This window comes from Uloborus diversus, chromosome 4, assembly GCF_026930045.1.
Source record: "Uloborus diversus isolate 005 chromosome 4, Udiv.v.3.1, whole genome shotgun sequence".
Classification (NCBI taxonomy): Eukaryota; Metazoa; Arthropoda; class Arachnida; order Araneae; family Uloboridae; genus Uloborus; species Uloborus diversus.
In genome coordinates, this window is record NC_072734.1 from 110,730,044 (window position 1) to 110,757,402 (window position 27,359).

The 27,359-nt window shown below is 32.8% G+C and overlaps 1 protein-coding gene across 1 annotated transcript in view; it reads left to right on the top strand.

The window, feature by feature from the left end:
* Positions 1 to 4,729: 4,729 nt before the first annotated feature.
* The window catches only part of LOC129219623 (hemocyte protein-glutamine gamma-glutamyltransferase-like), a 65,540-nt gene continuing 42,910 nt past the window's right edge, over positions 4,730 to 27,359 (top strand). The window contains exon 1 of the mRNA XM_054853880.1: positions 4,730 to 4,804. The gene's annotated coding sequence lies outside the window, so the exon portion shown is untranslated. The remainder of the gene's footprint in view (positions 4,805 to 27,359) is intronic.

Sequence of the window (27,359 nt, forward strand, 5' to 3'; positions counted from 1 at the left end):
GAGGCAAGCGTTTATTTCATCGGCAGCCGTAGATCTTGGAATTACTGGCAGTATTTGGCGGAAATCGCCAGACAGTAAAATCATTGCTCCTCCAAAACATCTCGAGTCATTGCGTAAATCGTTTAATGTTCGGTTAAGTGCTTCTAATGCACGTTTATGCGCCATTGTGCATTCGTCCCAGATGATGATTTTCGATGCCGCTAAAACTTTGGCCATTGCTGAGTGTTTTGCAATATTACACGTTGGTTCTTCAATAGTTTGAAGATTTAACGGTAATTTGAATGCTGAATGAGCCGTACGGCATCCTTCTAACAATGTGGCTGCTATTCCAGAAGAAGCAACTGCAACCGCTATGTTGGATCTCGCCCGAACAGTTGCTAAAACTAATGACATAAGGAATGTCTTGCCAGTTCCACCAGGGGCATCTAGGAAATATAAACCACCATTTTCATCAGCGATTGCCTTCATTAAAGTATCATAAACTTCCTTTTGTTGGTAATTCAACAGGTGTACATTCCTTTGAACTACTAAATCTAATTCCTGGTGATCATATTTACGTTTCCGTTCCAATTCTCGATTAAATGCGTCATTCATTTCACGATTTGGCGCTGGCATTCTTAACCTGATTAATAAATTACCGCACATGAGGTAACACATATCTTCGATCAAGAGTAAAGCACGATTATGTATCTCCTCATTCATCTCAATATCGTGATTTCTGGAACTGACACGACTTTGATGTAAAATATCTTCTGACATACTATCCTTGTATTTGTGCCACAGGTTACATGGGTTTGATGGAAAACATGTCGAAATTATGATAGCGAATAATGTGCGTATCTGACTTGGAGATGCAGAGATAATGGCTTCAGCGATTGTCGTATCCCAATGGGTATCGTTTTCTAATAAGTTCAATTCTTCACATGCAGCACGATATGTTGGGAATATTACACCATTAACAGTTCGTAGTGTCTCAAATGAAGTTGGCCCACGCACATTTACCAGCAACAACCGCAAATAGAAACATTCATCATTCTTTGGATGAACTGTATACATACGACCAAGAGCATCAGTAGAACGCACATCTGGATACCCAGGAACCGCATCACCTTGCTTCCGTCTTTGAAAATTCTTGGATGAAGCATTCCAAGTATAATAACGTGGCATCTCCGAGTAAAGCAAAGTTCGTGCAAACTGATCGCTTTGGCAGATTGCAAAAAAACTGGTCAATGTAGTTGCTGGAGGTGTTTCAGCACGTTGCGTAGCATTCGAAGCCGTGAAATATACTCGTTGACCATTCTCCAGATGCACCGCCAAATGTATAACAGTAGGATGACGTTCGTGAATTGGAAATGCGAATATACGCCAAATCGCTTCATTACAGTTCACATAACGACCAACTTGATAGCGTGAAATTTCATCGTTGGTATTTGAGGATTGCAATCCAAAAACCGCCATATCACTGCCTTTCGTCACATATTTGCAAATATATTTTATTGACTTAACTGAATTGCAGTATTCAACGTTGCAATGTGTCTTGAACGTTTTAGAAATAAGTGGCGAATATGGAACAATCCAACTGTTGTCGACAACGAAATCCATTCTTTTCACTTTCGTTGTGACAGTTCGACTGTTGTCATCTGGTGATCGACGCCGATACAGCGGATACCCATCGTTGCCAGTGACAGTCTCCGCCGTTAATTTCCGTGGATATCGTTTAGAGCACTTTCCATCGACCATGCAAGGTGATTGGGGATTGATGGCACCACACGGTCCATGAATCATATTAGTAGTAACAACATCATGTAGGTCTGGATCGACTTCATGATCAGGAATCTCGGCACATATGATATCATCTATTTGGTCAGGCTGAATTCTTTCCACTAACCAAATAAGAATGTGTGCGTGCGGCAGGCCTCGCTTTTGCCATTCGATTGAATACATACAGTATCGAGTATCTCCAAAGACGCGTTGTTTAACAATAAAGTTCATCAGGGACCGAATTTTTTGCCTGAATATACGTGCTGTGATGTCGTGTCTATCATTTGATGTTTGTCCGGGAAGCAGCAATTGAGTAATTTCTATCCATTTTGGATTACAGGTAAAAGTAATAAAGAGATCTGGCCGGCCGTAATGACGAACATATGTCATTGCATCTTGTGCATATTCATGCGTATGACGTGGGCTACCAATGTACGTCGCCGGCAGAATAGTTAATCGACCAATATTAGCTGCATTTCCTTCAGTACTAACTGCATCACGTAAATGGACGTACTCCTCAGAACGCAGTTTGGCTTGGTTCAACCTAATAAATGTTAAACGTTCCGTTTCTATTTTTACATACATGTCAACGCAATACTGCTGAAACAATCGACGAAACCGCAGCAAATAGTTGTCAGCATTTTGACGAATCATCAAACGATATGCATAATAATTCATTGAGCTAACTTTCTTTGTAGTTTCTTCACCTGAAATTCAAAATTTGATAATTAACCATTTCAAAGACAAATAATACAGACATTAAGATACTGATACTTTACCATTCAATGGATTTATCATTTTAATATTAAAATAATATCCATCTTCTCCTTGCCAAAACATCAGTGGGTATTGCAATGCGTCATATGATCGATGAGTTTCAGATATTTGTTGCAGTTGCCCAGTATCGCGACGTGTAAGCACAATATCGCGTTTTTCCAATTGTTCACCAACAATGAGGATGGCAACTTCGTCTACTGTTGGAGCATTAAATGTGCGTTCGTGTGTTCCAGATGGTCGTTTATCTGCTTTGATGACAACTTTATAGTCATCATTTGGCATTTGCTCTAAAGCACTCTTAAACAACCTGACCAACGCATGATGTTCATGAAGCAGACACTGCAAGTCTTGAATAATTGCTCGCTTCATTCCTGCATTGATCCCTAGGCGTCAATCAAGTTGTTCTTCCATGTTGCCCATGAAATATATTTGTAAAAATTTATTCTGTGTATCTTCGAAAGGTAGTAATGATCCAATTCGATGGTGAATCTGTCCTTGTATCTACAAAATAAAAACCAGACAGTATTAACTGGGTTATAAACACTTTTTCTGTGGGAGAGTAGAGTTCAGTATTAGCAAATATAATACATACCAATAGATAAAGTAAGTTATTCTTTAACTACATTCTATGTAAGTACAAAAATAAATACCTTAAATGTCGGATTAAATCCTCCTTCTTCGATAATGTCTGCCCCAAATGACGTCATTTGGAAACAACTATTGTATTTTCGAGTATTTGCAAGAAAGTGGCGTGATTCTTGTGTTTCGCCACAAAGCAATGAATACAATGATGGCTCATGTGGCGGAGTCAACACTGGCAATTTCACTTTACCATTAAGGCAGCATAATCCAGGCGTTTCTCCGGAAAACTTTAATGCACCACAATACTCGCAAACAACGTCCATTTGCCCAATGCAAACGCTAGGATGCAAGCTGTAATCATTGCTGCAATCGTATCGAAACGCTGCTCGATTCAAATCAGCTAAATATCTTGTTCTGCGTCGCAAATTATCTATTTGTTGCCTTCTGTTGTTCGTTCGACGATTCTGCATTGCCAACCGAGCTGTTTCACGGGCTGCTTCACTTTGCTCTCGTGATTGAGAAGCACGAAGTCGAGCCATACTATCGCGGCGCTGTTCACGTGCAATTTCTTGTTCTTCTTCAGTCCTTTCATTTGCAGTATTTTGTATTCTTCTTGCTTTACGGCTTTGTCGGGAAAGATTCGATCGTCTTGGTCGCGGCATTATTAATTAAACTTCACTTCACTTCAATCCACTTGTTAATTATTTATTTAATAGAAATAGTTTTAATATTGATTTCTTACAAATATCAAATTGTCATCCATACGTCAATACATAGCTGTCATTTTACGTCAATTACATAGCTGTCATTTGCGTTTTGTTATTCCAAGTCTGATTCTTTTTTGTTATACCACGTTTTATAGTGACTGACGTTTCATGTCAAGTCACACGGGAACGCTGCAGAACGGGATAAAAAGTATCCTATGTCCATCTCCTGGCTCTAAGCTACCTCCCTACCAATTTTCAGCCGAATCTGTTCTGCCGTTCTTGAGTTATAAGTGGTGTAACTAACACGACTTTCTTTTATATATATAGATGTATTATGCATAGCCCTCTGATTGTTCTTTCATTAATATGTAAAAAAAAAGTATGTATTATGCAGCTTGATTAAACTAGCTAACAAAATTCGTTTTAATCGAATTCGTTTTACTGATGTTGGGATAGAATTCGTTTTAATCAGGTTCGTTTTAATGATACTTAAAACAGAATTCATTTTAATCGGATTCGTTTTTCTGATGCTGGAACAGAAATCATTATTCGTTGATCACACGCGATCAAATTTTAAGAGAAAAAAAACTATTGCTACTGTTTGAGGATAATGGAATAATCACTATTTTTACCAGAGTAAAAATCATATAGTTGCAAGTGGGGAAAATAAAATAAAAGATCATCCATCACAAATGAAACATTCTCCTGATGTCCACAATCCTAAAGAAACAAGATGTCCGTTTAAAAATGAGGGAAACCGGTTTCATCACAACTTGATTATTATTATCTTTTCTTGCTTTTCCGAGTGACGACACGCTATTGGCGGAAACCGGAATTTTTTTGCGGCTCTGCTTAAAATGGCAAAACAAGAACCCTCACACAGAGCGCGTTTTTAATTGAGGAAAATTCATCACCGGCTTTCAGATCACTTTCGTTATCTGAGAGGGATTCTCTCGCACTGAGAAGAGGACACAAAGGTAGGTTTTTTAACTTTCACTTTTGTTAGTGCGGCGAAATGGAACTGAAAAAGTTACTTTTTCTTTGTACTCTTTTCTTTTGCTTCTTTAGTTTTTCTATAGAATAAGTAATCAATAGTTGTAATAAACAATAACATAACTGAAAATGTTTCTTTTTCTTTTTAATCTTTTCTTCTGCTTCTTAATTTTTTCTATAGAATTAATAACCAATAGTTGTAGCAACCAATAGCATAACTGAAATGTTTCTATTTCTTTGCATTTTTTTTTTTTTGCTTCTTAATTTTTTCTATACAATCAATAACCAATAGAGTAACTAAAAAAGTTTCTTTTTTATATTATTTTCTTTGACTTTTTATTTTTTTCTATAGAATTAATAACCAATAGTTGTAGCAACCAATAATATAACTGAAAATGTTTCTTTTTCTTCGTATTCTTTTGTTTTGCTTCTTACTTTTTTCTAAACGATCAATAACTAATAGTGTAACTGAAAAAAGTTTCTTTTCTTTGTATTATTTTCTTTTGCTTCTTAATTTTCTCTATAGAATTGAAATTGCAAAAAACAATAGTGTAACTGAAAAAGTTACTTTTTCTTTGTATTCTTTTCTTTTGCATCTTAATTTTTTATATAGAATTAATAACCAATAGTTGTAGCAACCAATAAACTACAACTGAAAACGTTTCTTTTTCGTTGTCTTCTTTTGCTTTGTTTCTTTATTTTTTCTATGCAATCAATAACCAATTCAATAACCAATAATGTAACTGAAAAAGTTTCTTTTTCTTTTTATTCTTTTCACTAGCTTCTTAATTTTTTCCATAGAATTAATAACTAATAGTTGTAGCAACCAATAGTATGCCTGAAAATGTTTCGTTTTCTTTGTATTTTTTTGTTTTGCTTCTTAATTTTTTTCTATACAATCAATAACCAATAGTGTACTTGAAAAAGTTTCTCTTTCTTTGTATTATTTTGTTCTGCTTCTTAATTTTTACTATTGAATTAATAATCAATAGTGCAAAAGCCAATAGTGTAACTGAAAAACTTAATTTTCCTGTGTAATCTTTTCCTTTTCTTCTTTTTTATTCCATAGAGTTAATAACTATATTGTAACTGAAAAAGTTACTTTTTCTTTGCATTCTTTCTTTTTTCTTAATTTTTTCTATAGAATTAATAAACATTCGTCTGGAATATCTATTTATTTTTCGGTATGTTGAAAAGAAGGGTTTTACATAACTTGTTGCTTTCAAAAAAAGATTAGATCTACGTTTATACATTTTCAATTCACAAGACGAAAATATACACAAAAAAGCACAATGAAAATCTTTTTTCTTTTGAATAAATATAAAAGTTTGTGTTCATTATAGTGTGCGCAAAGATCGTTTTCGAGGTCGGACTTGTGTTGGTTTGCACTTGCAAGTTTGGAATTCATAGAAATTATTTTACATGTAAATTTCATTAAAATTGTAACGAACCGATAGAGAAATACCCGTGTCTTAAATAAATGCAGATGTTTGAAATTTTTCTATTGCAATCAAAAGTTGTTTTTTTTTTTAAAGTTATTTAAAATTAGTTAGGCTTAACAGAATAAACTTGAGTTTTAAGTTTATAAACTAAGAACTCATTATCAAAACAATAAGTAAGATATAATTACTCAATTTTGCTCTCAAGGTTCATTATACTGTGATCAAAGCTCTGTTCAATGAAAATTTGTGAGAAGTTTGCATAATTTTTTTAACTCAAAAGGATCGATTTTGATTCTTCGTTGATAAATTTAAAATTTACGAACTAAAAATAAACAACGAATAGTTGTAATAATTGATTTTCAAAACATACTAGGGCTTGAATTCTTTATATTATGCTCAAAAAGTTTTTAATGAAGATTTTATGATGAAAAAATTTTTTTTCGAAAATTTTTTGAATGTTTTGTCAAGGTCAAAAAGATAACCTTGAACTTTTAAAAGTAAAAATTTATTAGACAAAAATATTAACTAAGAAAAATAAAACTGGTTTTGTTTGAATAAATGCTGAAGTTTGAAAACATTTCATTCTGATGAACAAAGATTTTTTTTTTCTTTCAGAAACAGTTTGTATAGTTTGTTATGCTCAAAAAATCGATTTGAATTCTAAGTTTATAAACTGAGAATTGACTAGCCAAAAGTATAAGCAACGAGGAATAAAAATCTCTCCTATATTTTATTGAATCCCTTGTACTTCGCTCAAAGTTTGTTTTTCCCCTTGAGAAAAATTTTGCATATTTTGTTTGGCTCAAGAGAAATTATTTCAGTTTTTAACTTTATAAATTTAAAATTAACCAGTAAAAAATATAAACTACTCTTAGCGAAATAATTTTAGTTTAAATAAATACTAATGTTTTAATCTATCAATTTGGAGTCGGGAGGTTTGTGAATGTAAATTCCTTTTGTATTTTGTTACTTTAGAAAAAGCCTAGTTTATGCCATTAAATTATTAATTTACAACATAAGAATAGAAACAGAAAATAGTGAAACTCTTTATGTTTGCTAATCTTGTCATTGTATCATTAATACTTAATTGTAGAATGCAGCATAACGTTAGCTAAGTTGATTTTTAATGGCAGTTATTTTTATATTTTGTTATTCAACAAAAAAAAAAAAAAATTGAGAGGTTTATGTCCTACATTCAAAAAAATTACAAATCGTTAGCCAACATTTTAAACAAATACATATTATTGTTCAAAATATTTAAAATACAAACAAGCTTAATTTTAGCAAATTAAATACTGCACCAACTATTAGAAGGTTGCAACTAATATTTCAAATATTAATAAAAGAACACTTAATCATTTTATAGTTTCGAAAACAGCTTTTGACTTACAACAAAATATTACAATATGAGTATCATTTTTCGAAAATTACCTGTATTATCATTTGCTTTACTCTTCAGAGGTATTTTTTTCCTGACTGAAATCGACTACATGTGCTCCTTAAGAATATATTTATGGTGTTAGTAATACTTCTATGGTGCTACACCATAGTTAAAACATTACCGCTAAAAGCAGAGTAAATATTTCACCATTTCATTTTATCCCGCTATTTCACTTTGCCCCACATTCCCCTACATACTTTATTATTTATTTATTTATTTATTACAAATTGATGGTTGAATTAATGTTATTTTTTAAAATTTATTTTTTCTTTTTTGAATAAATATACACATGTATGCAACGTTTCTACATTTTTCATGTATCGATACTTTTTTCCTTTAACATAGTGCTTTTAGATAACATTATAATTTTTATAATGAAAAAAGTCTTGGATAGAATAGCTACTAATTAAAAAATAAATTTGAATGATAAGTGATCTTAAATTAGCCTGCTGATCACATGATACCTCTTAATCTTTTTTAGTTTTCATGTCTAATTAACGTAAGGTAATTTTATTATCAGTAATATGGAAATTGGCTCAAAGAAATTGAATGAAATTTTAAAATTATTGCGGGAAAATTGGGAAAGTGGAGAAAAATAAATCGTCTCTCAGAAACAAACGATTAACTATTTCTCTAGTTGAAATGAAAGGTGAAAAAATACGATAGAGAAATTGGTAGTATTAAAAGTAATCATTGTGATCATTAATCAGCCGATTATCCACAGTCGATCGGTAATCGATCAATTTGTTTATCGGCGCATCCCCAGTTGAATCAACACCTTACATTAGGGGCGGGGCTGCCCGAATTTAAATTTTTAGGTCGGCGGAAGCATGTTGAGTGGAACTCCAATTTTTGCCGAATGATGATAACTTTTCCTAATTTCCAGACAAAATTTACTGAATAAGGAAACTTTTGGAAAGTCACAGTGACCTCCCGTGACCTCTCACCGGCCCTTTCCTTACATTCTTATATAGCGCAGCGCACTTTTCTGACACCCTTAATACTAGTCAGCGATCTAAATCGTATTGGTTCAGTTGGATTTTCCTTATATTAAAAAAATTGTGACATGGAAAAATAAACTGAGCTAGCTAGGTGAATATTGCAATTTCATGGGTTAAAATTATGAATTAGAATTCCCGCAAAATAAAAGGGCTACACTGACAAATAACGATAGCCATAAGCAGGGTTTTATTTCTAGCATAAGAAGTGTGTGAGCCCTTGAGAATTTACTTCCATAAGTAAACAGTCTGAACTCCGTTTTATATATAAAAATACACATGAATTGAAAAGCAGTAAAGGAACTGAATTTCATTCAGGAAAAACTTTTATTTTCAAACGCTTAGTTTTTTTAATGAATTTTTTAAACTCTCCGATTTTTCAAACAAGGCGTGGTCTTTATGACGTCACAAGTGATGCACTTTGGCGCACATTTCCAATGGCGTGCTGAATGTTTACTCTTACTGTCTACGGCGTTTCCAGGTCATGATAATTCGGAAGCGAATTAAACATTGCGCTCTACGCTTGCTATCAACCATATCGTTGCCAGTACAATGTGAGTAAAGAAGCGAGTTGAATATTGCGCTCTGCGCTAATGACATCAGTGAATGGCATTTCATTATTTGTGACGTCATGTGCAGAAGTATAAAAAAGGAAATTCAATCTGCACATCAATTAAAATCATTTTTTTTACTTTTAGACTTTGTCAAATTATTTAAAAAATAGTCAAATCCTGTGTTTTTTAAGCATGCTCTTTCAGAAAAAAATACTTTTAAAATTTCGGAAACAATCCCATTGATAATTTTACGTCCTAACAGGGGCGGATCTAGAGGGGGGCCATGGGGGCCATGGCCCCTCCCAAAGCCTTGTGATTGTAGGAATTTTTTTAAGGGAAAAAAAAGAAAAATATATTATGAGAAGATAACAAATTTTAACACATGTATTTTACTGTAAAAGAAGTATAGGCCTTAATTGGGAGATAAATTATATCCCAATATTTAAAACAAAACTTTTGTTTCCAAAATTTTTCTCCATCTTTTACATCATTTTTTGATTCCAACTACAGACACACTTGAACGATCTCTAAATGCTGCGGTTCTCAGAGTATACCTATTGTTCACAAGATCAAAGAGAGCCTAAGTTTTCGATTTTATGGCTTTAATTTCGAAACCAAGGGGAGAAACCCCTTTTCCCATGCCCTTTCACAAATGCCTTGATATGTAGCAAAAAAATGCATTTTAAGTCTCTTATTTGGAAAAAATGTCAACGGAAACTAGCTTATCCAGCCCTTACCACTTAACTTGCTTAAAAGCAACTTAAATGAATTTTTTTGGGCCTTCAATTACAAACGATTTTTGATAGGACCACCTCCCTCCCTAGTTTATATCGTGATGATAGATTTAAAAGGAGTTTTTTTTGGAGGAGCTCACGAATCTTCCATCCCTTTCTAAAATATGTATAAATATAGTTAAAAATCGAATTTTAGAGCCTCAAAGGCAAAATATTTCCAGGAAGGAAGGATTCTAAGCACCTTCACACTTCCTTTAATGTAAGCAAACATTAATTAAAGATGCAGTTTTAGGCTGGCCAGCTGAAGAGCTAGAAGAGTACCCTTCCTCTTCTAACTTCTCAATGTATAATGATAGAATATTTTGGTTTCTAAGCTTTATTTGCAAAAAGTATTTTGGGGCCAGCGCCCGAAACCTGTCCTTTCTCCGTACATCATCAAAAATAGACGAAATGCGTTTGTAGTTTCCTAATTTTCAAAAAATACTCGGAAATTTAAATTTTGAAACATTTTTGAGGGAGATTCCTAAATCCACCCCCTCACCTAATGTCTCGATACCCCGAAAATTGAGTTTTTAAAACTTCATTTTAATAAAATGTCTGGGGAGTTATCAGGACCCAATTTCGCAATGGGCATAGTAGGCAGCTGCCTAGGGCGGCAAACTTTTCAGGGGCGGCAAATTTGCTATTATACACATAAATAATACACATTTTTTGAATTAAATTGTTATTCTTGGAAGTAAAATATTAGCATTCTTTCATTTTCCACAGAGACAATTTTTTCTTGTAATTTAATAATGATTACTTTCACACATCTTATGAAAGTCAAATGTTTTTCAATCATGGTATTTGCCGAATCGTGAGCAAAATTTGCCGAATAAAAAATTTTGTGGGAGATCACTGTGATCATTTCATCGGGGCGCCTCCGAATGTGAAACGCCATCATTTCTTCATAAGTTTGTCAGTTTGAATCTGGGGAACTTTTTTACGTTTTTTTGAGTCAAGGATATTTTGCTTCTTTTAGGGGGGAGGGGGCGGCAGATTTCAAATTTGCCTAGGGGCGGCATGGAGCTAAATTCGGCCCTGGGGAGTTGGTTCAAAATTTTCGGATGGCCCCTCCCAAGACAATCGGCTGGATCCGCCACTGCGTCCTAATATCCACAAAATGGGTAAGGACTTTAGAACACAGAAAGCTTAAATGGATAACTTAATATTAGGAATTACACAAAAAAAAAAAAAATGTTAAATAATGTATTGCGAAAAAGAGAGGGGGAAAAATACAGTAGAACATCTATTATTTGAAACTCTTTTAACCGACGATAGTTCCTTAAATTTCATTATTATTACAGTGAAATCCCGTTACAACGAATACCGATACTACGAAGTATCCGTTTCAACGAAAGAAATTTTCAGTCCCGATTTGATTTCCATTACAACGAAAATCTAGTTACAACGAACAAAATTTGCGGTCCCTTGAAGTGGGACCGCAGGTAGGATTTTACTGTAGGGGAGGGTGGGCCACAATGAGACATTGTAAATTCAAAAATAAATGTAATTCTGACAGATACCACCTCCTAGGAGGAGTAAACATAACCAAAATGCTTCCCAGAATTCCTATTTCCATGCTGTTCTATGCTTTTGCTTTGTAGAAAAAAATTAGTTACTGTTTGGACACACTGAAAGTCATTTGAATAATTTCTTGCATTTATCATAATCTTGAAAAACTTCAACAATTAAGCTAAGTGTTGTAGTTTATGTTGTTACTGACACACTTTAATCTTCTATTATTCACCTATAATATTTTTAACTCATGGCTTATTTTAATGATATGGAGCAAAAATCTTTATTTTGTTTGGGCTACAATGAGACGAATTTTTTGGGCCACAATGAGACGTCTCATTGTGGCCCAAGCAGCAGTAAGCAAGTGTAAAATACTTATCTACTTCTTGTTTTAGTTTACAAAAAATAAATTTAACAATAAAAAATAGGCTTGATTCAAAAATATTTATATTTTAACTAATTATTACAAGTGAACTTTTTGTTTTACTACACAGCTTTATACAAAACAAAACTAGAAACTGTTTAGTTGTTGATAAGGTTGCCACACATGGTACTTATTTCAAAGCACTTTATAATTATAATAAATATTTGTATAAAATAATTATATAAGTAATATCTGGCGTTTATTATTTTTTTCTTTTCCTGTTTTTTGAATCCTAATCATTTTTTCTTTCTTTTTTTTTTTTTTTTTTTTTTGCTTACTGTAATTAAAATTGTTTCTTATGTAAGAAAAAAAAAACAGTTTTAAACATTTAAAATATGCTTTAAATATTCTATGACACAGGACCTAGAAACCATCAAATGTATGAAAAAAAAATTTTCGTTGGAATTGTGGAAAAAATCAGTCTGTATGACGTGGTGTTGTAGTTTTTTTGTCGTATTTTTTTAATAACTCTGTACTGAATTAAGTTTCTTTAATAAACTAGCTAAAGGTACTTATTTTGAAAACTTTAGGTAAAAATACAGTGATTATTCAGCTGTCCCATTGTGGCCCTACTTAATGTCACATAGTGGACCTTCACTGGGCCACAATGAGATACTTTTCATCTGACTTATAAAATCTCAACACTTTTTTATTCTAACATTAAATGAGCTAAATTTAATGCAATATACTATAATTTGATACCTTTAACATAATCAAGTATGTTTCTGTGCTTTAGAACTCACTAATATACGAAAAATGAAAAATGAGTGTTTTTTTTCTCATTGTGGCCCACCCTCCTCTATTAGTATTGGTAATCAAAGAAGTACACTTCAATGTCACTGGTAGCAGCCATTCCAAATGCAGCCATAGAAATTATCCATGCATTTCTATCACTCTTTTTTTTTTTTTTTAGCCTTGCGAAAAAGGTTTTTCTTTCAAACAGTTCTAAGTAATTTTTTTTAAAAAATAGTTTTTTTTTTTTTTTTTTTTTTTTGTCGCAACGAAGCTGAGTCTTTATTTAAGGATTTGCTTTGTTTATTACCCATTTTATTACCCATGCTACCCGGATTTTCCATCACCTGGATTGCCTTTGGTCCCAGTTAGTCCAGATAACTACTGTAGTTAATTTTATTTATTTAACTATTAATTCCTTGAGAAGAGTTAATGACATTTTATATTACTTGAATTTTTTTACGAAACTAAACTGAACTGTAACTGAATAAAAATTTTAACGTAGTCTTGTTTAAGAACTGATGAATCGATGGTTTCGATGTTCTTTTGTATTTTCCGTTGCATACAACCTCTCAAAAATATTCTTTCAAATGAATATACGTCTGCAAGTAAACATTTTCGTAACACAAAACACATTAGCATATACCGTGAGTGTTTTTTGACTAAGAGAGAGAAGTTTGAACATTAATCATATCTTAAGGTTATAAATCTTAAATGTAAGAATCGAAGTCATACATCAAAATTTCCATTATTTTCATTTGTTGCCGTCTTGTCGTGCACACTGACCTACAAAAACCGCGGTTTTGAAAGCCAAAGAACAAACCGGCAAATATATTCTTTTCAGGTTAATATTTATAATTCGTCTTCGCTATTTTGCAATCAAGTTTCGAGGGATAAAAAAGAAAAACAAAGCGTGCATTCTAACATTTCCTCATCTTTTATCACTTCCCCAGTGGCAACAAGTGACATCTTCCGGAAAACATCGGTATTTAGTCGCAACCGCGATCGTTTTCCTCGTCTTTGCTTCGTGACGCAACTCAACGGAAGTGTGTCGGTGGAAGCAGTGTTCGAAGTAATTGGAATGAAATTACAACTTGTTACATTGTATTTAGAATAGCGATTCCATAATTAATTCATTTGCAGAAGGAAAACAATGTAGCTATGCGAGTAATCTATTTAAAATATTCAGTCTACAGAGACACTACCAATCTTTTGGATCTTTTATTAATGAGATTACATACAACCAAACAAACACACACACACAAATAATTTTTAAAAAAATAATTATTAGACGCTTAAAAAAGCACAACCGATATTGTTTTTTCAAAAGAAAAAAAAAATTTTTTTGCCTTTTTTTTAATTTAAAATTTATTATCAAACATATTTCTTCATTGAAAATTAGCTATTTATTGGTGATAATTTTGAAGTCTTTACCACTTTTACCACTGAATTTAGGAAAATATTTTGCTTTGATCATGGGTACAGTGTTTTTGAGAAGGATATCAATAACAATATAAAAATGCCATATTGTGTGTAGCATCATATATATTCCAGAAACGAAGATGAAAACGATTTGATTTAAGTATAGTCTATTATCAGTAGTTATGAGGCTGTTTCCTTTATTCAAAAAAACTACTTTTAGTCACTAAAATCGATAGAATAAGCAAAAAATAACATGGAGAGAGAAAAAACTTTCATTTTCCTAACGCTTAATTTTTAATTACTTTTTTTAAATGTCCGATTTTGAAAATGGGGCGTGGACTCTATGACGTCCTAAGTGATGTACTTTGGTGCATCTCCACTGGCGCGTTGAATGCTTACGCTTGCTGTCTACCGCGTTTGCAGCTTATGATAAGTCAGTAGCTACTTAAGTATTGCTCTCTACGCTTGCTATCAACCATATCACTGCGAGAACATGTGAGTAAAGAAGCGAATTAAATCTTGTGTCTGCGCTAATGGCATCAGTGAATGGCATTTGATCCCTTGTGATGTCATATGCATAAGCGTAAACAATAAAATTGCACCGTTCAAAATAATTGTTAAAAAATACTAAACTTTGTCAAATTATTTTTAAAAAAATTTCAATCCTATGCTTTTAAACACGCTTTTTCAGAAAAAAATACTTTAAAATTTCGAAAACAACCCCATTCAAAATTTTCTCCATTAGTTTTGACCTGTTATTTACAGAGTACGAGAGAAGCGAGAAAAGAATACTTTTCTTTATGCAGGTCTGCGGAGTCGGAGTTGAACTGATTTTGGGGCAAAGGAGTCGGCTTTAAACTCCAAGAGTCGGAGTCGAAGTCGGACATTTTGTCCGCCACTCGGCCAGGGCTACTGAGTAAGAATCGGAGTTCAATTGATTATGTAATAAAGAAGAAGGAGTCGGTCATTTTCCCTCAGACTCCGAAGCCCTGTCTTCATGGACTTTTTTTCAACAAACTTGTAAAAACTGAAATAATGTATCCTACCTGTAATGCATTCTGCTACTACGTTGTACTGGTATGCGAAAGAAAATTATCGATGCGAGGAATTCCGAGATAACAGTTGTTTTCATTTCTGAAACGACAAAAATATTCACTTACGAAAGGTTTTTTTCTAATTTTATTCTAAACACAATTTGTTTAAAAAAAAGTTGTCTTTGTTGTAATTATGATAGAAGAAACTTTTCAATGACTTTCCAGTGTGTTATTCAGGGGTGTTGATCTGGGGGGGGGGGGTTGTGGGGGGTTGTTTTGAGGGGTAATTTTCTTTTTTTGGGGAGGGAGTCTTGCTTCAGGGGAGAGTCTTCGCGATATTTAGGGGGTGTACGCTCTTGTTCTTAGGGGGGAGGCACCCCTTGCTATTCAATGAGTAAAACTTAAGCTGTATTATTTTGTTCAAACGGAATCCTGTTTTTAATTTCTAATCTGCATTTAAACTTTTAACACTCATCATCTTGACACTCAAAGTTTGGTAACAAGATGTTTTCGTAATAAATCTAACTACAACTTAATTTTTCAATAGTATTCTTACACATCTAAAAAAAAATCGTAAGTTACAATTATTACACAGGACATAGTGAATAATATAACCATGGCCATTGATTAATTAAGTGAAACCTGTGTATAACATTGCTGTCTATAACAATAAACCTGTCTATAACGATATTTTCCTTGGTCCCATCCAAATGTCAGCATAAATAATCAAACTGTCTATAACGATAACCTGTCTATTACGATATTTTTTAAGGTCCCACCAACAGTATCGTTGTAGACAGGTTTTACTGTACCAACATTTGAAGATTTTAATTGCAATCCTGGCATCAATTATTTGTAGCCACTCTGCTTTTAATAAAAAATTTTGTGTCAATGCTAGGAAGTGTTGTACACTACATGATAGTCTATTTTAGCCGGTTGAAATCGGTTGAATATTTTAAACAAAAGCGTCTGTGAAGTCGAAGGACTTAGTAGTACCAGTTGTAGCTTATATCTGCGAAAGTAGGTATCTCTCTAAAAAAAAAACATTTTTTAGGAAAAATTTAGACGTTTGTCCCTACAAATATATCATACGAGTTACAATAATTTTTCCTGCTTCGTATAAGTCATTTTTTTGGGGGGGGGGGGGCTTTTGTAAATCTGACCGTTTCTGGTTGATGGCTTAATTTGATATTACAATTTAAGAAACTGAAAAAAAAAAAATGCATATGCAAAAGAATTTGAATTACAGGTATTTATTTTTTTCAGCTACATTCTTCAATTATCAAACAGCTCTGCTACATTTATGCTTTTTAAAGTACCGTAAGAGAAAAGAAAGCATAATAAGGTCATCCTACTATCGTGACAAAACAGCAACGCAAACGATTTGGAATTGAAACGTTCGAGCCAAAGATTCTAGCGTTAAGAAATGAGAGGAAAAAATAAAAACTTAGCCCAACCTTTATCGCGTAAATTTTCATAAGTTTTCTCCTGTCTATTACGCTAATAGTTACTTATGCAACATGCAACTATCTCTAGAGAGATTGTCGAGAAATAGGCAATTATCATGTGACATGGGAAGGATGGGTATAGTATATATAAATAGCACCTATGGAGCCGTTTGCCTGTTGCAACATTTTGAAATAAATAAACGAAATTATTATTGATTATGATTATATGTTTTATTTCTCAAAGCTATAGAAAATCTTTCCATGGGAAAGTTTATTGTTGAAGTGAAATACAAATTAAGGAATAAAGTATAGCATTCGATAAATGTTGCAGGGCCGTATTTAAGGAGTTGGTTTATTGGGTTCAATTCCCTCCAAAATTTTTCAAAACTATTCTAAAAAATGCTTTTCATTACACTTTTTTTTTCTGAAAAAAAAAAAAAAATTATTGCTAATAATTTAATAAAAAAATATTGCTAATAATTTTTTTCGGTTTATTTATTTTTTAATATTTTAGCATAAAACATTGTAGAAGCTCAGTTCTTTATCTACAGTACTCAAATTTATTGCGGTTTTAGGGAAAATCATTTCTTATAAAATATCACAGCGTTTCCTTCAAATCTTGAATCCCCGAGGCTAACCAAAAAAAAAAAAAATCTTTAAATTTGAAAGCGTCAAACTCGATATTTAATATATTTTATAAGTGTCAAAAAATATGAATTTAAGAAGTGTTAATACTAATGCGAGTATACGAGTACACGCATGTATTCTTTTCAGTTGTTAAAAAGACTTCAAATATTTAACAAGGGTGAAATTATATTGCACACACATAAAATTTTTTCCCTTTCACTTAATAGATGCGTCATTTCTTACATTTGTTCATGTTAATGCCCTTGAAGCAGCAGACTTTATTAAATAATCTTTTCTAAAAAAACATTAAAATGTCCAAATGAAATCAAATTTTATTGACCATATAGATTTCACAAGAAATGTGTTTTGAAACCCTCCCTGAGTCTGGTTACGGCCCTGAAACGTAGTGGAACATTTATTGTTATTATTTTCCCATCAATTAAAAAGTAGGAAGTGCGAAGAAAAGTAGACTTTATTCCTAGTAGTGAAAAAATAAACAAATGGAAGTTTGCCTCTACTCAAGGCTAAAAATATAATTTACATACGCAAACTTCCTTGAAGAGGATTTTTTCTCGAAGATGATTTGACGAAAATTGAAGGATTTAAAATTAATGATAAACATATAAGTAAGCAAAGTTATATTAATCGGAAAAACAATAAAGGAATATTTCCATCCCTTCACTTATACATTAGTATAATAGCAGTACAGTTTGAATAAAGAATAACTGAGAATAAATATCGAAAGAAGAAGGGAAAGTTTGTGAGATCGTGTTATTTGTAATTAGTAATTTTTAGTTTAATTCATTCCTTTTTTTTTTTGTTCAAGGTTATGGTTATATTAGAACAATTTCAACACTTAAATATCATATTAACGAAAGTCTTCACATATTTTCAGTTGTTGTAAAAAAAAATTAGATTTTGTCACTAACAAAGCGAATTGATCCCACTTTATTGTAATTATTGCTTTTTAATATAGGTTATTTCACCGTCGACCTATTAATGGCTTACTTTGCTTATAGTTTTTTAGTATATAACTTGAAATGTAGAAAGTACATTGTTTTCCTCCACCTTCATTCTGTTTTAATTACAATGTTAAAGTTGAGGTCATAATGAACCTTTTTGTTGTATTTGAACTTTTGTTCAGATCCATACCTTTTGCGTATAAAATAGCATCTGTATTTAACACGCTTTCATTATCTTCACCTCTAACCTGTATTGAATGGAAAATAAGAAATATGATTATAAGTCAGATTTTTTGTTTGGAATAATTATTTAACTTATTAATTATTCATGAACCAACGTGTACCTTCAGCATTTCTTCAGGGCTAAAGAAGAGGAAATTGTATTCTTAGCACAAGAGCGAGTACAAAAGAGGGGCAATGGGGGGGGGGGGGGCAGTACTGCCGTGTGCATGTAAACAGCGGTATCTGCAGAACTGAGTATTCGAGATATTTGAAGAAATGCGTTTGGGATTCCATGCTAACAATAGAGATATGTTGAAAATTGCCCCAATTTTTTTTCAACGGAAATCAAGTAAGCAAGCTTCTGCAATGAAACAAACTTACAATAGAGAACAAAAACCACAGCAGAATGGGTCTGAGGGTGCGGAACCAAGGGTTACTCAAAGGGGTTGTTTCCTTCAGTCAAAAGTAGTACTTTTTGTCACTGAAATTGATAGAAAATGCAAAAAAAAAAAAACAAAAAACATGGACTCAGAAAATACTTTTATTTTCCCAACAGTTATTTTTTAATTATTTTTTTTTTAAATGTCCGATTCTTCAAACAAGGCGTGGTCTTTATGACGTCACAAATGATGCACTATGGCGCATCTTTCTACCGCATTTCCACGTTATGATAATCAAGAAGCGAATTACAATTGCGCTCTACGCTTGCTATCAACCATATCGTTGCCAGTACACGTGAGTAAAGATGCGAATTAAATATTTTGGACCGTGAATGGCAGCACTGAATGGCATTTCATCATTTGTGATGTCATCGGCAGAAGTGTAAACAATGAAAGCGCACCGATTTAAGTATTTTTTTTAAATATTAAACTTAAATAAGTTATTTAAAAAATGGTCAGATGCTATGTTTTTAAGCATGATCTTTCAGGAAAAAAGACTTTTAAAATTTTGGGAACGACCCCATTCCTGGTTCAGTCCAAAAATATGGAACTGTCTTGAGGACTATAACCAGTCGGTAAACCACCAATGTGGTATGCACGGAGGAACCTGAGTCTCAACTACTAAAAATAGTAGAAATTATATTCTCGCTTAAAAGTTAACGTGATTAACTTCCTCCAGTTACATTGAGCATGTCCTCATAGTTACAAATTAGAGTCTACTTGAACTTTTAAAATATTTAATCAACTCATTAAAACCACCGTGGACAGGTAAAGGACAGTAACTGCAAATTTTTCATTCTTCGTTTTTTGGCATTTTTGTCCTCTATTGTACGTTAGCTTTGTTGTAAAAGCTTGCTTATTTGGTTTCCGCTGAAAAATTTAAAAAAAAAGCGAAAAAGAAGGTCTAATTCCGACATTTTCCATTGTTAGTATTGAATCCAAAACAAGTTTTTTCAAATATCTGGAAAACTCGTTTCTGCAGATACTGCCGTTTACCTATCCACTGCAGAAATGTTCCCACCATACGCATTCCAATAATAACTTTACAGTAGTAATGATACAGTGGACGCCGGTTAATTGAATCAGCTGCTTTAATGAATCAAAACTGCTTAGAACAAGCAGTATTTATACAGGGTGTTCCGTTTTAACCTGCAAGACCTTTATTTTCGCAACCGTTAGTCCTAGGTGTATACTTCCAATTGCAAAAATGTTCAAAATCCGATGAAGAATTAAGATATTGAAAGTTTGAAGCAAAAATAAAAATGAGTCAAAGAATACGAAATTTAACTTTTTATACGGGCCCTAGGTCCCCTAACTAAAATTTAGAGAAATAATCTGAACTGAAAACTATTACTAACACAAAAAACTTGACATTTGTGCCACCAAAACTCAAGAAGATATTCCAGTTTAAAGTTTTAAAGGACCATACAGAAGATGAGATTGGAACTTATCGCTCTTTCAAAAGAATGACATCTTGTCAAAGTAAGAAAAACAAGATATTTATAAAATAAATTCAAAATATATTCAAAAATAAATGCAAATGTTTTGCTGTGATACGCAAAAACACTCTGCAAAACTTTTAATAATTTAAAAAATCACACGCTATGCACACATGTAATTTTAAACACTTTTCGACCACTATATTTTCCCACAAAAGGTGCTATTGACGGCAAGTGAAAAGTGATGTAAGTGACAAAACGCTGCGTTTCATCGCTCGGTGAATATTGGTCGTACTAATTTAAAACTTTTTGTGTTGGAATTGTTTTTCAATGGAGATTATTTCTCTAAATATAAGTTAGGGGACCTGGGACCCGTGTAAAAAGTTAAATTTTGTACTTTTTGACTCATTTTTATTTTTGTTTCAAACTTTCAATATCTTAACCCTCCATCTAATTTTGAACATTTTTGCAATTGGAAGTATACATCTAGGACTAACGGCTGCGAAAATAAAGGTCTTGCAGGTTAAAACGGAACACCCTGTATATACGGCGGCCATTGTAGTAATTAATGTGATAAGCCCCGTTCCATAAACGAAACAGGAACTAGGATTGGCAAAAAATACTACTGTTTTATTCCTTCGAATAATTAAGGAACGTATCATATGTTCGACAACCCACGCATACCTTCAACTTTGACCATGAGCTGTTACATACAAGGACGAGTTGAATAATTCCGAAAACTATTTGGAAAGTATGGAGTAACAAGCTATTTTGAAACTTTTTAGCAGGAAATGTTGTACACGAAGCACCGCCTTGAGAATTTCAGTGCAAACAGAAAGAATATTGTACTGGGTCAAAGATGCGAACTGTAATACGATAACGCCTTCTCTATGAAGGTCGATGGACAAAAAGTTTCTTTGATTATAATTAAGATAATTATCGTGTGTGAAGAAAGAACCACCCTTTTGACTTTGTTAATGAGAAAAAAATGACATGTTTCTTTGCTGCATATTTTTCTAAATGTTGCCGAAAAATTTTTGCAGCAATTTAAGACAATTTTTGAAATCATGTAAAATTTGTCGGTTAAGAAAATCATTAATGCTTTCTTTGTACTCATTTAGTAATAACTTTAAAATTCATATTTGTATTTCAGGCATTGCTAATGATATCTTTCAGTCAAAGTTTTAAAATGAATAATCAAATGTGTGTAGAAGTGTAAAATTATGCTATCAATTAAGTAGAATTTTCTAACATAAATTTCATTCCTAGTTATAAAATAACTTTTTGGATAAATATTTTTATCTATTTTAAAACGTAAAACATAGCGCAACGTTTTCCCCCCAAATTGCTTTATTCTATGCCTGGAGGGATAAATGTTAAAAAAAGGAAGTAAAATAAAAATAAAGCAAGGAAAAAGTTAACCAGTTTCCCTTATTTAAAACTTTTAGAAACTATTTTGTTTATGTTTTCTTAAAATTATAAATTAAAGTTCCTCTTTTCATAAAGATATACGTACACACACATATATATATATATATATATATATATATATATATATATATATATATATATATATATATATATATATATATATATATATATATATATATATATATATATATATATATATATATATATATATATATATATATAGAAAAATACGAAATCTAACTTTTTTTCGACCCCTAGGTCCTTGCAGTAATATTTAGGAAAATCACGAGCATGAAAAAACAATTCGAATACAACAAATTTGACATTTGTACGACCAGTATTTACCGACATATGAAACACCGAGTTTTGTGATAACTTGTTGTAAAGTTATACGTGTACATACAGCCCCTTATTTTTCAAACAGCTAGAGAATTTGTAGCGTGTTTTTACTTATCGTTGCATTACATTTCCTTTCCTTTTTCAAAAGGATGATTATATAGTTATACTGTTTTTTTTTTTTGCTTTAACAATGGCCTTTATCGGTGCTCTTCTGATACGTCCCCATCTCGTTTTCAGCACACCCCCTTGGAACTTTGGCTCGATTATCTCCTTCAATTTTGGAATATTTCAAATATTTTGGGTTGCAAAATTGTTTTCAATGAATATTACTTCCCTAAATATTATTGCAAGGACCTGGATGTCATATACAATGTTTGATTTCATATTTTTTCACTGTCTTCTTTTTTCGTTTCGCATTTTCAATATCTTAACTCCCCACCTTATTTTGACCATTTTAGCAATTTTAAGTATGCATGTAGGCAGGGCTAAGGCTAACGGTTGCGAAAATTTAGGTTTTACAGTTACAGATAAAATGGGGATTAAATTACTTCGGAGTAATACGAGTAAAACGTGAAATTTCTACACTGTAAAAAAAAAATGTGTAAGGTTGCCAGTGTTAATGGGTGTAACGGTACACGAATTCTGAAGTGTGTAGTATCATTGTTTGAAAAACTCAAATTGTTGGAGGAACCTTGTACTATGGTTTCAGTAGAATTCAAAGCGCATGCGTAAAGATCAGAATAGGGTCAGATTAGATGAACACTTATTAGCGGAACGAAAACCGGACTTTGGTAGCTGAGCGGTAAAAACTCTTGCTTTGCGATCTGTCAGTGAGATTCGCACGTTGTGGGTTCGGAAACTACTCAGGTTACTTCCTCTCTGAGTGCAATAAAAATGTCTTGTTTGTATATTAAAATAAATAAGTAATTGGTGGTTATTGGTTGGTGAAAAAGCATGAACTTGATAAATATTGAATAAACGAATAATTAAAAGCAAGAGCTGTAAAGAAGGGGGTTTCTAGAATGATTTTTGTTTACACTGTTACAAAGAAATATCAAGCATTGTAACCCACTAATTTATTTTGGAATTTCAATTTAAAACGTATAGAAAGAAATTATTACATGATCATTTAATATATCTGTATAATTTAAACTATTGAATAGTTAGTTTGAAATTTAAGTCTACTTACAATTAAAAATGAGTACCCGTTCAAGAAAGTCAGGTGAAAACTTCATTTTTGCTAAAGTGTAACCTTTCAAGCAATTTCTCTGTAAACATACAGAAAGTTCTGGTATGTCCTAACGCAGAAATGAATGAGATATTACGCTATACTTACATTACAATGGTGTAACTTTCCACAAGCGATGTGTAACTTTACACCAACAATATCAGTTAAGCTACTCCAGAGCAGTGGAGGCAGCTAAGGTGACACCGATTCTTTGGAGTAAGAGCACAGTTTTTATTGCAGTGGGATTAGCTATGAAGATAAGAAATACCATTTATCACTATTTGATCATTAGATATATTAATGAGGTAACATAGCTCAAATAATGTTCACAGCAGAGATTGAGAAAAGCAATACTCATGCTAGATCGGTTTTTGTATTCGAAATAACTAGTTAATCTGTAATAAAACCTTCTGCTGTGTTGTTAAGAAAAAGAACAGACTCAAAGACCACATATACCAAGGAGATTTGGTTGTCTTTCGTGTTTAACGACTGTTGAGACTCAGCACGCTATACTGTGCTAGACGAAATGTGGCTCCGTATTTGCGTGTTGAATAGAAAACCATAAAAGTTCTTATTAAACAACTTGATGATGGTTAGACATCGATCTACATCAACCACTTGAACACCTGTTCTACCAAAATAAATATTTATGGACAAATGTTCTACTACATGAAATAAACATGTGCATATGATTTACAGCCAGAAACAATCTTCGAAGTATGTTCTACTACCTGAAAACCTGAAACCATCATTGGCGTATGTTGTACCATCTGAAGCAACCATGAGCATACGTTCGAACTTTTTATAATGCGTGTTATTCGTGTTTTCGTTTCTTTCTCAAAGCAGCTAATGTAACGCCGGAATTCAAACCCGGTTCCTTGTAGTTTCGAGTCAAATACGTCACCACCGCGTTACAACCTCATTGTAAAAAAAAATGTATTAGGTTACCAGTACTAATGGGTGTAAAGTTACACGGAACACATTTGAAAACTCAAATGTTAGGTGGAACTTTGCTCTATGGTTTCAGTATAATTCAAAGCGCATGCGTAAAGACCAGAATCGGTGCAAAGCTGGTAAACTCTTATTAGCGAAACGAAAACCGTCGTTAGTGGCCGAGCGGTAAAGGTGGCCTTTTCTGTGAGATCGCGTCGCGTGTTCGGTCCCCATTCAAGTCATTCCCTTTCTTAGTGCAATAAAAATGACTTGTTTGTATAGTAAAGTAAATAAATAATTGGTCTATATTGGTTATTAAAGAGCATAAACTTGATAAATCGTTCAAGAAAGTCAGGCATACAGAAAATTCTGCAGTAACCTTTCGCAGAAATGAGGGAGACGTTACGCTATAGTTACATTACCATGGTGCAACCTTCAACAAGCGATGTGTAACTTTACACCAGTTATATCAGTTAAGTTACTCCAGAGTAGTGGAGGCAGCTAAGCTGCCACCAATTTTATGGAGTAAAGTCACACAATTTTTTTCACAGTGCTTATACGTCTTCCCCACACAAAGAACAATCTAAACCAATCCATGAAGATGAACATCAAAACTTGTGAGAAAAATGTAGTTTGTGAAAAAAGTTTAATAATTGATTTGAAAGTTTCATCTTAAACTAATCGGAATCAATGTTTATTTATCGACTACAAATGCTCACCAGTTAAATTAATAAATGCGTAGTGTTTTTACTCTTCATTGGAAAAGATCATTGCCCGTGAAATGTTTTCGTCCGAAAGCATTGAAGATAGATTTTTTTTTCAGCAAAAGTAATCGATATCTATCAACCTGTCTTGGCACTAAAAAGTCTGAGCTCTCCTCTGTCCACAATCATCTCAACTTTCTCCTTGGAAGGTTATAAACCGGTCAGTGACGTGTGACAGAAGAAGTAATTTGTTACCAGCTGCATTTGCAATGCAGATGAAAGTGCTGTAAGCCATATAAGGGAACTAGATCACCTAGTAGCACACACAACCAAACTGACAAAATTATAAATGGTTGAAAATCTCATCCTGACCTTCGTTAAGAGTGTTGACCTTGCTGATAAGGACCTGAAACATTTTTGGAGCCCCAAGAGCCATTAATTTGAATTGTAACAACGCGTCAGTGATGTAATCAAGTAGTGGAAATTGCTTGGTAAGGAACGTTCGAGATTGCTAAAGTGGGAGACAGTGGCGTAGCCAGAAAAGTTCGGAGAGGGATATGGTTAAATTTTCTTTAATGGTTGGTTTTCGTCTTTTTCGCGGAGGAAGGGGAAGAAAATTTTGAATTTTGCTGGGGACATTTCCAGAACTCCTCGAACCTAAATTTTAGGGAGCGGGTAAATTCTTAATTAGCAGAAGGAAATTTCAAATTACACCGAATAACGAAATCGATCATACACACTGGTCTGCATATATCTAATGAAATATCACAGATCTTCAAATCTCGTCCCCTTGAATGGGCTCCATGCAATAGGTCTCGGTGGGAGATCCAGTCAACCAATTTACTTTTAGGCAGGCCTGTCATTTAGAGAGGTCAGGGGCTGGGGTCAATCGCTAACCTTGGATTTGAAAAAGAAAAAAAGTTTTCACATATATGTGGGCTTGTTTTCCGATAGAATTTGCATAACAATACGTTACCGGTAAAGTATGAAATCCGTTATTTTATAGAATACAACTGATCGTATCTGTTAAAGTGTAAAACTCTCTTGTATTTCCTGGTTTAACTAGTTATTTCATAGAATAACGATCTGCAGCCCGTTAAAGTGTAAAAAAAAATCTATATCATATTTCTTGCATGACAAATACATATACCTTCCACCTCTGCGTTACCCCCAAAATGTTCGTGTAAAACCCAGTGTGTCAACAGAAAATGTTTTTGTTTTAGAAATAATTTTCTTTGTAATTCCAAGTGTCATTTTAGTAATCCTCGTTGTAGCAAATGATTTTATGGTACATTTCCATAAATACAATTTATACGCTGCATAAATTAGATAAATTGCTTCCTTTTCATTTTAATTGTCTAACATTAGTTAATTTATAGAATATCTAGTTATTTCATAGAATAACTAGTTAAAGTGTCAAATTAATAACATATTGCACACTTTAACGGACACGATCAGTTATTTCATGGAATAACTAGGTATTCCATAAAATGACTGCATTATATACTTAAACGGTAACATATACCCCCTTTGATCTCTTCCCAGGGAAAAATTCGAAATGACAGGCCTTTTTAAAGACCTAAATTAATTTTAACTAGTAAGTTTCTGTAGTGTGTATGATATGCTTTTATTAATCAAGATATGAAAACCGAAGGAGTGATGAAAACCAAAAGACGATTAGAGGGAAATTGAAGATATTTATATATTTATTGTTTAATTTGAACGAACTTTTAAGATGAGTTGACAAGAACGCCTTCCTTAAAAAAAGGAACAATCTCAGAAATAAGTATCTGAAATAACTTTGAAGCCTATATGATATATTGTAATGAAACTTCCTAACTTTCCCGTATACCAACATGGATTTTTTATCATAAGATCAATATTTTCTCTGCTAGTTGAGGTTGCAAATTATGTCAAACATAGCTTTTCAACCATGGGCGCCCATATGTAAAATTTTAAGCCCCCTCTTGCTCCCCTATATAGGCGCCATTGTTTTCAACATTTAAAACAACGAAATATGCATCTCTCTCTCTCCCCCCTCTCTATCTTGATGTGAGCTGTTTGATAATGTGTTGATATAATAAAATGTCAGGGTTAATGTTTCACTAAATTTTAACCATTAATGTATTTTATATTAGGAACACTTTAAATAAGGTATTTTGTCTAACAGTTAAGTGTATAATGTTACGAGAGGTAAATTGAAAAACATACGTGTAATTACAAAGAAAAAAAAAACAATTCCCAACATATGCCTTCGAATCTGAATAGGTAAAAAATTAATATCTATACAAATAAAATAACATCAGCAATACAAAAGCAACACATATATAAACTTTTACATTAAAAACTTTTTAGACGAATGCAAAACAGAAATAAATAAATTAAAGTAAAAATGCTTCAATGTTCCTTTTTTTTTATTGTTGCCTAA